We start from the raw sequence: 13,024 nt of genomic DNA, 5'->3' as shown, positions 1-13,024 counted from the left end.
AGAACTGCACTTTTGGTATGCATACACATGTACACAAGAACAGGAGAAAGAATGAGAATACACACACACACACACACACACACACACACATCTATCATACTGGTCTCTGTTCACCTGAATTCAGTTACGCTTTCTGTACCATACACTTTCTGAGATTAGTGCACTTTTTTTTTAATTTAAATTTAATTTCTTTTTAATGGCTGCACCCATGGCATAAGGCTGTTTCCAGTCCAGGGACTGAATCTAAGCGACAATTGTGACTTACACCACAGCTGCAGCAATGATGGATCCTGTAACCCACTACACTGGGCTGAGAATGGAACTCGCACCTCCACAGCGACCCAAGCCACTGCAATCAGATTCTTAACCCACAGCACCACAGTAGAAGCCCCTATTTTGTTTGTTTGTTTGTTTTTTAAGATCCACTAAAACAGGATTCCAATGCAATTTTTAGGCTTACCCAACCCATCTAAGAGCAAACGGCACAAGGAGCAATTGATTAATTCTCCTCCATAGATCTGCTTAACCCAAGCCATTGATATTTTCATTCCATGCCATTTCACATTTCTCTTTCTCTTCCATTACCCTTCCTCACAAGACAGCTCTTTAAGTCCAAACTCTGGATTTCACCTTTCACTTGGGAAGCCTGTCCTACCCCTCCTAGCAATGCTCTGATCTGGGACACCACAGATCCAGAGAGTAGATTCTACATCCCATGCTCTCTCAGGATCCTACCTTCCTAAACTGTATTCAATCATCATCAGTACTGCAGATTGCTTTTTATTTCTAGGACCATTACTTTTCTTTTTTCTTTCTTTTTAGTTTGAAGAGTCAAGAATGTATAGAGCAAATAGTGTCGGTATTTAAATAAAAGCACCACCACAAAATGTAATGAGAACCAAAGGAAGAGAATACAAGAATGTCCAGAGCAGCACTGTTCAGAGTAGCCAAGGATGGAAGGGAAAAAGGTCCATCAACAATGAAATAAATTGTGGTACAGTAATTCTAAAGAATACTACGCAGCAATGAGAATAAATGGATAACCACCATGGTCAACAGCATAGGTGAAACTGGACACAAAAAAGTATGTACTCTAGGACCTCATTCATATCAAGACTCCAAATAGATATGTTAATTTATGGCATTAGAAGTCAGGTTAGTGGCCCTCTGTGGAATGGAGTTAGAAAAGTAGGCACAATGTGTATGCCAGTAACATTCAAAATCTTGATCTGAAAGCTTCATTAAGCTATTTGTTTATAGCATATGTGCTTTTTTATCTATGTATAATACATCCATAAAACATTGATTAATCATTAAAAAAAAGGTAGGAGGCAAATCTGACCTAGGGAGCCCATACTGGTACATATTGGATACTCAGTATATACGATGGCATGATACGCATTTCTAGGACCATCTTAATTAACTGGTAACCAGGTTTAGAGGTCATCTGTAGAAGGACCATTGCCCTATTTAAAGATTTGTCTGTTAGAAATAAATCTGCTATGAAAATTTTCATACAGGTTTTTCTGTGAACAGGAGTTTTCATTCCTTTGGGATAAAGGCATAAGGGTGCATGCTTGGGTTGTACCGTATTTGAATGATTAGCTTGTGAGGAAACAATCAAACTTTTTCAGAGTGGTTGTAACATTTTACATTCCCACCAGCAGTGTACAAGTGATGCAATTTCTCTAATTCCTTATCAGCTTTCAGAGTTGTCATTATTTTGCCCATTCTGATGGGTATACAGTGAAATCATTGTGGTTTCAACCTACATTCCCTTAATGACTAATGATGAGCATCTTTTCACATGCTTATTTGCTATCTCTGTATCATCCTCAGTGAAAAATCTGTTGATGGAATTTACCCATTTTCTAACTGATTATTTCATTCCTGTTAATGTTGAGAATTCCTTATATGTTCTAGGTCCATTCCAAAAAATTTTAAAAATATTTTCTTCTATTCTGTAGCTTTTCTTTTCAACCTCTTCAGAGGGTCTTAAAGAGAGCAAAAGTTTTAAATTTTGCAGATGCCCAATTTATCATTTTTTTCCATTTACAAATTGTTCTTTTTGCATGTATGAACAATTTGCCTATTTTTAGATCTTAGAGGTTTTATTATATTTTAAATATTTTTTAAAATTCTGTAATTTATATAAAAGTGTATGATCTATTTTGAGTTTGTTTTTGTATAAAATATAAGGTTTAGGTAGAAGATCTTTTTATCCCCACAATGGGTACATAATTACTCCTGTACCATTTATTACAAGGCTATCTTTCATTCATTGTATTGGTTTTGCACTAAGTCAAAAATTGGTTCACCTTAGCTATGTAAGTTTATTTCTGGCTCCTCTATTCTTTTCCATTATTCTATCTGTCTATCCTTATACCAAAACCACATTGTTTTGACTGAGTATTTTTGTGTGTTATTTCATGAGAGATGTTGGCATTTGATTTCTTATTTTTTCCTCCCTCCCTTCCCTTCTATTTAAACAGTATTGTCTGGTTTGGGTTTTAGGGAAATTCCAACCTCATAATGTGAGATGGGAAATGGGAATAATTCCTCTTCTGTTTTGTGGCAGAGACTGTATATTTGTTGTGAGCCACACGGGAAGTCCTTAGAGAGACTGTATATTTGTTGCACAGTATTATAATATATTAGCACATGATAAATAAATAGATATAGACTGTGGTCCATGATCAAACATTTTCACTGAGGAGGTTCAGGGTCATTGAAATTTAAACACTAGATATGGCAAAATTTCTGCTTATTTTTGATCAAATGACTTATTTGATTCAGCTTTGTTCTTACATTCCATTTGAATGATAATGAACCAATTACATTTGTATTTCTCTTCTCATGCCGTGAAAATTTGAGAAGCATATGAAAAATTATACTGAATTGATAACATACTCATTTAATAATAAGAAGCAACAGACTTAAAAATAAAAGGTGCTCAACTCACATTTTAAGGAAACAAATCAATAGTCTCATGCATAAAAATAAAACAAATCATATTTCCAAGTCTCTAACCTAGTAGTTTTCAACTAGGGACAATTTTCATACTCCACAGGGAACACCTGGCAATGTCAAGAGACATTTTTTGGTTGTCACAACTCAGGGTTGTATATTCTGCTGGCATCTAGTGGGTGGAGGGCAGGGATGCTGCTAAGCATCCTACAATGCATAAAATATCACTCTGCAGGAAAGCAGTATCTGGCCACAAACATCAATAATGCTGAAGCTGAAAAAAAACCTGGTTCTGAGAAATCCTGAATCTAACAAATTCCAAGATATGACTTCATCTATATAAATATAGATAGATATATGTCATATTTTGAATTATAAATTTATATGCATATACATGTATATGTGTATATTTGGGGACACACACATAATTTTAGGGATGATACATAGATACCCTATATAGTTGTGAAATAAATTCTACTCTGAGGAATATTTTCTTCAAGAGATTAAAAAATGTTTTAAAGTCTGAACTATCACTTGGTTTGAGAAAACCAGAAAAAGTATAGCAATAGAAACAAGTGACAACTCTAGATTGTAAAGGCAAAACACTGTGAAAAAATACGTGTGTCCGTTAGGTTACTTCTCACTCTCTTGACCTCCTCTTGCAGCAATCTTCTGTTAAGCAGAATGAAAGAAACCTTGAGGACTTTAGCTGGACATTTGTAGAACTGAGAAGTTAACAGGGACCCAAAAAGCAGAGAGTTCATCAATGACTGAGTGGAGTCCAATGAGCAGAGAGCATAATGGTGTATAGAAAAAGAAGCCCTAGTTTTAAAGCCAGAAGTCTTTGACTTGGATTTTGGCTTCCTCAGTTACCAGCTGTTGGTCCTGTCCTTCATATGTGAAACAAATATATTTATGAAATATAACTTAAAGCCATACCTACCTTCTAGTTGGGAAAGAAATATTTACCTCACAGGTTTGTTCAGAGAATAAATAATAGTAATCAAACAGCATGGTATTTAACATAAGCCCTGGGAACAATTAGAAGGGTTTTATCCAGATATGAACTCATACATCCCCTTGGATATTAAGATTAACGCCACTTGAGAGAAAAGGAAACTAAATCACAGAAAGATTAAGTTTTAGGTCCAAGATCACACTGCTCACAAGTGATGGATCCAAGATAGAAATCCAGGAGGATGTGTTCCAGAGTCTAGGAAACTGCATTGACAAACACATAAGAAAACGTAAAATATTTATATGGAAAGCATTCCTAGGGGAAAAAAATAATCAAATTTTCCATTATTCTCCCTTTCTTTTCAAGTTACTATCATTTAAATGACAAGGGCTTCTTAACTGATGTTCCTGTTTCTGTCTTGTTCCACTTACAGTCTTGCAATCCAGAGCATTAAGAGTGGTCCTTTTAAAAGATAAGTCAGATCTGGTTACTTTTTTGCCCAAATCCAGCAATGTTTTTAAATTATCTTTAGAAGCCAACAGAAAATTCTTATCAGGCTCACGGGGATCAATATTTTCTACCCTTAGCACCCTTTTCATTCCTACCTACCATCTTCATTTCTACATTCCACTCTGGCCACACAGGCCTTCCTGAGGTTTCTTTTTTTTTTTTTTTTTTTTTCCTCACGTGGCTGCACCTGCGGCATATGGAAGTTCCCAGGCCAGGGGTCGAGCCACAGCCACTGTAGAAGCAATGCCGAGTAGTTATGTTGTGAGCCACACGGGAAGTCCAGGTTTCTTGATTAAACCAAAACATTACTATGTCAGAGTCTTTAAGTTTTGTTTTGTCTTTCTTTCTCCTCATCCTAAGCACTTTTCTCCAAGTTGAGTAGCTAAAAGAGGTCATTCTGAACCACCTCACTCAAAAGAGTAAGTGCTTTCAATTTCTCTCCCTTTCTACTGCTTTATTCTTTTTATAGCATGTGCCTTGTTGATTACCGTATCCTTCACTGGAAGGACAGGACATCTGCCTCTAATGTTCACCACTGAATCCTCAGTGCCTACAATTTTATCTGGCACATACTAGGTGATCGATAAAGACAACAATAAGTTCTGAGGACCTAACACCATTAAAAATAAAACATCTAATAGAAAAATATAAATACCTAATTCTAATTAAAATTTTAAAATCCAGGAGTTCCCTGGTGGCTTAGCAGTCGAGGATCCAGTGTTGTCACTGCTATGGGACAGGTTCGATCCCTGGCTCAGGAACTTCTGCATGCTGCAGGTGTGGCCAATATACAAACAAACCTCCTGCCAAAAAAATAAAGTAAAATAAAATTTAAAATCCTAAAACACTTTATGATGGCCTGAAAACTCGCCAGATGAACAAAGAAAGTATATCAGTAGGCAAGAAGTTAAAAGTAGGGGTCCAGGGTTCTGAACAGCCCTTCTGTTACTGTGATTATGTGGAGGAGGAAGGAAGGCAGGAAGAAATGTCTAAATTTGTTAGTGGTATTGAGGCGAAAAAATTCCCCCAGTAAAAGTAACAGCTAATGAAGATGTCCAGATGGAGGACTGGACCACAAGGATGGCAGATGCAGCTACACAAGCCTAAGCATATGTAACCAAAATAACAAACTAGCACAACACTTTCATAGTTGGGACTGTGAGTTCTAAGCCCCGAATCCATTACCCAGATTCTCATAATGTTGACCACAGTCACCCCAATGAGGTTCAGTCTCTTTAAGGAAAGAAGAACACCTTCAACTTCCTTAATGGCCCTAGTATCCAGTTTTGCCCAAAGGGATCTTGCTTTACAGTATTCAGTTTCATGAAAAGCAATTTTACACACCATGTAAACAACATTGGAAAACATCAAGAAAACATGCCACCCCATTTTCATGGCTTCATGAGCCTTTTCTTATGGAATTCAGAAAAATGTGCAAACAATAAGAAAAATCCTGTGTTAGTGTGGAAAAGCCATCCCTGAAAGTGAAGCTTTGTGTTCTGGCTCAATCACATTTCTAATTAGTTATAATACTTTAAATAATTATTTTATTTTATTTTATTATTTTTTTTGCTTTTTATGACCGCACCAGTGGCATATGGATGTTTCCAGGCTAGGGGTCTAACTGGAGGAACAGCTGCCAGCCTATATCACAGCCACAGCCACAGCAACACCAGATCTGAGCCACATCTGGGACCTACACCACAGCTCATGGCAATGCCAGATCCTTAAATCACTGAGTGAGTCCTGGGATCAAACCCACAACCTCATGGTTCCTAGTTGGATTTGTTTCCAATGCTCCATGATGGAAACTCCCTGAATAATTATTTGATACCTGTCAGGCCCAGCATATTCATTCATGAGATAAAAATAATGGATCAGGTGAACTGTAAAGCAGAGATCCTCAATCTTAATAGTGTTGACATTTGAGCTGTCACACATATCACTGTTACCTCTACCTACTGGATTCCAGTAGCAACCTCTGACTTCCAATTCCTGACTCAAAAATATATACGGACAATGCCAAACATCCCCTGGGGAGTAAAATATCTCCCTCCTACCTTAAAAACTACCACTTTGTGCTTTTGGCATACTGTTTCCTTTTCCACATTAAAGACCTGCATATTCTAAATTAGAGAATCACTTTATTCCCTCCTTTCAAATTATTTTAGAACTTCTATATACATTTTTCCCCAGTGAAACCAGGCTGCAACATTTGTTTCTAGACTCCCCTTTAAAAGATTTGATCTGTTATATTCACCTTGGGAAACCTGGAGACAAATCAATTGCTTGCAGTTTTCCCTACAGCTGGGTGAGGAAAGTGTATTTTGTCACTTTTGTGTCCATCATCACCAACTAAACCAAGGGAAGACTTCTTTCCCCTTTAAGCCTCATTTGTCACTTGTAAATTTGACAAATAGGCACACTGCATTGATAAATCTCTTGAGGATCATTTGAGTCAGAATGAAATTAATCACATAGAAAGATACAATAGTGATTATCTCTGTAGGGCACCTTCAGGGGTTCTGGGAAGATCTTATCCTGTTCAAAAATAGTATTGAAATAAGTCAGAAAGAGAAAAACAAATACCATGGATATCACTTATATCTGGAATCTAATACGTGGCACAAATGAACCTATCTACAGAAAAGAAACAAACTCGTGGACTTGGTGAACAGACTTGTGGTTGCTAAGAGGGAGTGGAACGGACTAGGAATTTGGGGTTAGAAGATGCAAACTATTGCATCTGGAGTGGAAAAGCAATGAGATCTTGCTGTATAGCACAGGGAAGTATATCTAGTCACTTGTGATAGAACATGATGGAAGATAATGTGAGAAAAAGATGTATATATACACATGACTGGGTCACTTTGCTGTACAGTAGAAATTGACAGAACATTGTAAATCAAGTACAATAGAAAAAATAAAAATCTTACAAAAAATAGTATTCTGGGGTGGACTGAGAACATCTCTACTAGAGAGTATTCCCCAATGATAAGGCCACAAAAAGATATTTCACCAAAAAAAAAAAGATTATGGGTGCACTTCATGGCATTAATGAGAGATTTCCTCAGGTACTCTACACAGCTCAAGAAGGAAATGGAGTCAGAGTTAGAAACTAGTGGGAATAAGGAAACCACCATATCTGGGGTGATGGCAGTTTGCCTAAGTGTTGCAGTAGCAAGGTCTCATGGCCAGATCAGTGTCAGTCAAGCCTGAATGTCATTAGCATCAAGTAGGTCAAGCAAGGGAAGTGGAGTTGAAGGGAATCTAAGGTTTTTACAGAGGAGATAGGCAGGCTGTCACTCATCACAAAGCCATTGACATCTACAAAGAATTGACCCTACAATTGGAAACTAGGGAGATGTGGCAAGTTCCGGCAAGAAGGGCCAGGGGAAGATAGAAGTGCATACACTTTAGACAAGAAGCCACATTTGAAGAAGAGTTTCTGTCTTAGAAAAGCCTTGGTTATAAGACAGACTAAACCAAAATAACTAAGAGGTAGGTCCTAAGACTGGACTCAGAAGCTGTTACACAGACTGGACCTGCCCAAGAGGAGGGCAGTTTTGTTCATCCCTGAGAGTGTAAGATCTCAGGTCTTACTGCCTCCAAGACAGCTTGGACAAACACAAGACCACAAGATCCTAATTTAAACAAAGTCCGTACAGGCGGATAGATTCACACTACTGAGTCTTTGATTACAGGAGCATAAGGGGGTGGGGGGCATCAAGTGTTATAGGGCATTTGTTTTTGTAGACATGAGCTTAGGGAAGAGATAGGAGAAATCCAGGTAATGGGTTGTGGGTTGACATTCATCTAAAAAAGTTAGGGAGACCTTCCCATGAAGACCTAAGTTTTGGAAATAAAGTAAGTAGATACATCTAAATATCTTGTGAATTTTTCTAATCACTTAAATCAATTTAGAGATTAGTACTATTCAAAAGAAATAAAATACATAAAATAAGCCACAGATGTAATTTAAGTTTTGGAGTTGCTACATTAAGAAGGTAAAAATAAACAAGTTAAATTATTTTTAACAATCTATTTCTTTTAATTCAGTGTATCTAAAATGTTTTCAATTAGACATGTATCAATATTACAAAAATATGGAATTCCTGCTGTGGCTCAGCGGGTTATGAACCCTACTAATATCTATGATGACGATGCGGGTTTGATCCCTGGATTGCTGAGTAGGTTAAGGATATACTGTTGCAGTGAGCTGCAATGTAACTCATAGATAAGGTTCAGATCCTGCATTGCTGTGGCTGTGGCATAGGCTGGCAGCTGTAGCTATGATATGACCTGTAGCGATGATATGACTTTCATATGCTGCGCAGCCCTGAAAAACAAAACAAAGTACTGAAAAAATATTAAGAAGCCTTTTCACTAATATCTCATTAATAATGAGTTTTTTTTTACACACCAATGTGCATTTTACATTTACAGCATATCTCAAATCAGACGCTAAATGTCCTTGGAGATAATTAATCTATACTTAAATTATATAAAATTTAAAGTTTAAAAAAGATTCATATTCTCAAGTTGTTCCAAATATACCTCAAAGTTTTCCAATAAGTGAACTGAGTATATGTTTTTAAATGAAAATTAAATAAAGTTGAAGATAAGTTTCTCACTCATTCACTAGTCACATTTCAAGTGCTCAATAGCCACATATGGCCAGTGGCTATGGTCTTGAACAGTACAGACCTAGATTATATATCTGCTTAGGTAACATATTGAATCATTTCATGATTCACTGTGTAAAAAGTCACATCTTATTGACTAGAAAACTTATTTCAAACTTCAAGGAGAAATTGTGTGCTTGGGTATCCTATGGTTAGGTAATTTTCATCCCCTCTATACGAATGGTTTCCAAAGTTTTGACTAAATCACCTCTATGTCTTAACATTTCCTGAATAAAAATCCCTAACTTTTTAAGGTCAAGTTACTCATTAAAACAGCTTATATCCACAATCAATGGAGTTAATATTTCCTGGACTTTACCCATCCTTTTTCATACCTTTTATTTGTTTCAGCGATCAAATCGAAATATTGTTATGTGTGGCCTGACATTTCTTTAATACAAAGATGTGATCTAAAATTGTACATATCTAAACAAAGGATTTTTTTCCTCCAATGGGCTGTCATTCTGAATCTTCTCAGAGAATGATAATCTTTAAAATGAAATTTAGGTATATTAGTATTAACGATTATATGTACATAGATGCTCCCTATTTTACATAATACATTTGCAACTACACTGAAGCAAGAAAACAAATTTAACACAAACTATTGGTAGGTGAAACATGTCCTAAGAAGAAAAAACACAGTAGAAACCCAGATGTTCTCCTTCTCAAACTAAGAAGGCCATTTAAAAATACTAGCTTCATAGGTTAGAGTGAACTATTTTTATTTTCCAATAAAAAGATTTGATACCAAAAGATGGTCTGAGGATTCTAGCACCTATAGAAACAGGGCAAATTTTGATCTATATGAGAGAGAAAAGATTTATCTGGAAGCATATTGATAGACAAATGACATCATTTGTGGGCTGCTTTCACATTTTCATCCCTTGCTGGGAATATAGGAGATATAATAATTTACTTACGAATGGTTTCCAAAGTTTTGACTAAATCACCTCTATGTCTTAACATTTCCTGAATAAAAATCCCTAACTTTTTAAGGTCAAGTTACTCATTAAAACAGCTTATATCCACAATCAATGGAGTTAAATTGTCAACTGATAGGCTAAGTATTGTATCCAGCAAGAGAAACCCCTGTCTCATTGGAAGTTTTTTTAACAGGACTATGTACCTCTGATTTCATTTCAGCCTTATGCCATCCACTATCTTATCCATGTGTATTCTACACACATTAAGAATGAAAATATTTAACATGGTCATGCTTAAAAGCTTTTTACACCAATGTACAGGAAAATAATTCCTACACTAATGTACTTAAAAGCATCGCATTAATATATTTGACTCTGAAAACTTTGAAATGATTAGGAAAAAAGCATATCAGTGCTATTCATGAAAATTTGATTCATTTGACAGAAATTAAGTAGTTCAACTTGACTGGCTCACTTTAATAATAATAATAACACCAAATAAAGTACAGCAGAAATAAGACTCCTATTAGGCTATAACTGATTAGCATATTTTCTCAAGTTAACAAACAACTTTAGTGTATTTTTTTAAAACCATTTGGTGTCTATTCTGTATCTTACAACATATTATCCCTGGGTTGATTCAATAGCTCACTTTTAGGAGTTCTTTTTATGTCCACCTCTTTCTCTTTAATCAATATAATCCATCACCAATTTGAACTCTAAATGCAGTTATCTAAAACATCAGTGGTACACCTGTAACAATTGTCACTTTAAATTTCTCATATAATTTATATTATTAATAATCATCCTTCAAAAACTTTCCTGAAATGGAGAAATAATTATACCTATGACCAGCAGTGACAGTAGAGATAATAAAATAGCAATATCTAGTAATTATGGTTTCATTAATAGTAATGCTGAATATCTATCCCTTGGTAAGAAAGACATGATGACACTATTTCCAGAGAGTTAGTGAGGGAGAGGTGGGAGGGATGGAGAAGCAGGGGGAGAGAGAGAGAGAGAGAAAGTTCATAGACTTAAATGCAAATTTTAAAGGGAAAAAAGCACATATCATTAATCATAGTGACTAATTTTGAGGTATTATAGATGAACAACACTTTCAGTTAATAATTTTTAATATCTGATAATATATATTGTTTTATTTGTCCTGAGAACCCACAGCCAGAGTCTACTACAAAGGCGATGATCATAACGCATTCTAACCATCTACATGGATGCGCATTTTAAGTGTTTTGTACCTTTTATTTATTACTATACTCTGCAAAGTTAAACCACATTATAACATGACTCCTGTTTACATGGGTTTATATGTTCCACAGATCAACTTGAAATAGTTAAAAATAATTTAATAGATTATAAATCTTAGGCATTAAACAAAGGTTTTTATACCAAACTGTGGACATTATAATTGTATTCCATTATGGTGGGATAGCTCCAAATTTTAGCTTTGTTAATTAGTCCTAAAAACGTGTTGCCTAATCTAGAATATGCAAAATAATTCATCTATCAAATTATAATTATAGAGAATTAAAATACCTAGCTCCAAAACAAAGGGGAAAACAAATGTTATCCTAATACTCTTCCTATGGGAATTCAGTATCGCATGGACAATAAAAAATGATAATGCTATGAACACATTAATAAAATTTCACTTTTCTTCACCATGGCAGGCAGCTCTGTTAACATGGGCAAATGTGTTTCCTTACCACCAAAAGAAACATTTCAATGAAAATTTGCAGATTTTTATAAATGATCTTTTTAGCACAACTGACTTCAAATATTTCAAAAATATCACAGCTGCTTCAGAGTTTTCCTTGGAAAAAATAATGACTTCTTGGGAAGGTCAGATGTGCCCAAGAGGGGTGAATGGTCATGCTCCCAATTTCCATTTCATTATTTTTATTATTTTCATTTTCAAAATTAAATCCCTTCCAAGACTTATAATGTGTCTACAAGAAAGGCAAAACAGTGGTAATGTACATCTTCATCTTTTAGCCTGAGCCCAATACTAGGATGGGATTAGGAGAGGGCAAAGGGAAAACTCCACCAGTTTTCCTTAATCGTGATATCAGCTATCTTTTGCGATCCCTCCAGAAATTAGAAGGTAATTTAAAAATCTAAATTTCTACCAATATTCTCTCTATAGATCTTCTTCATGCCCTTTGGTGAAAATTCAATCTTTCCTTTAAATATACCTTTTCTTGTCAAAAATATATTGGAGAATAAACACCTAAGGAAATCATTATTGAAATATCTATTCTGTAGCCACAGGAAATAGGCAACTTTTACCTTACATCTCAATTTACCCATTAATAAAATAATGGCAACAAATGACCTTCCTAAACTCATGGGAGGTTCTAAAAATCAAGTTAGACATGAATATTACTTGAAAAGCATAAGCCATAATCATTAACTAAGGAATTTTAAGATGAAAGCTCAACAAAATACTGTTGAAAACCAGGAGTTCCCATCGTGGCACAGTGGTTAACGAATCTGACTAGTAACCATGTGGCTGCGAGTTCAATCCTTGGCCTTGCTCAGTGGGTTAAGGATCTGGTGTTGCCGTGAGCTGTGGTGTAGGTCACAGATGTGGCTCGGGTCCTGCGTTGCTGTGGCTCTAGCGTACGCTGGGGTCTGCAGCTCCAATTAGACCCCTAGCCTGGGAACCTCCATATGCCATGGGAGTGGCCCTAGAAAAAGGCAAAAAGACAGACAAACCAACAAACAAAATACTGTTGAAAACCAGATAGTGACAGAAGGGCAGGTATCAGCTTAAATTACAAATTTCAAAAAAATTCAAGAAATTTAATTTTCTCAAGTTTGTCTCTTATGGAATATTGATATTTTTTTCTTTTCTTTCTGCTCCTTTCTCTTCCCCCTGAAGACAGACTCTTTTAAAACCCCCAAGGATTTTTAGCTGCATCTTAAAAAAATTAGGAATGTTTTATTCTGAGCAT

The 13,024-nt window shown here is 35.8% G+C and overlaps 1 protein-coding gene across 5 annotated transcripts in view; it reads right to left on the bottom strand.

The window, feature by feature from the left end:
* Window positions 1-13,024, bottom strand: part of DCC (DCC netrin 1 receptor) — a 1,568,393-nt gene that overhangs the window by 1,049,044 nt on the left and 506,325 nt on the right. The gene's annotated exons all lie outside the window — the stretch shown is intronic.

The sequence above is a fragment of the Sus scrofa genome, chromosome 1 (genome assembly GCF_000003025.6).
Source record: "Sus scrofa isolate TJ Tabasco breed Duroc chromosome 1, Sscrofa11.1, whole genome shotgun sequence".
Taxonomy (NCBI): domain Eukaryota; kingdom Metazoa; phylum Chordata; class Mammalia; order Artiodactyla; family Suidae; genus Sus; species Sus scrofa.
This window is presented reverse-complemented; position numbering and strand designations above follow the sequence as displayed.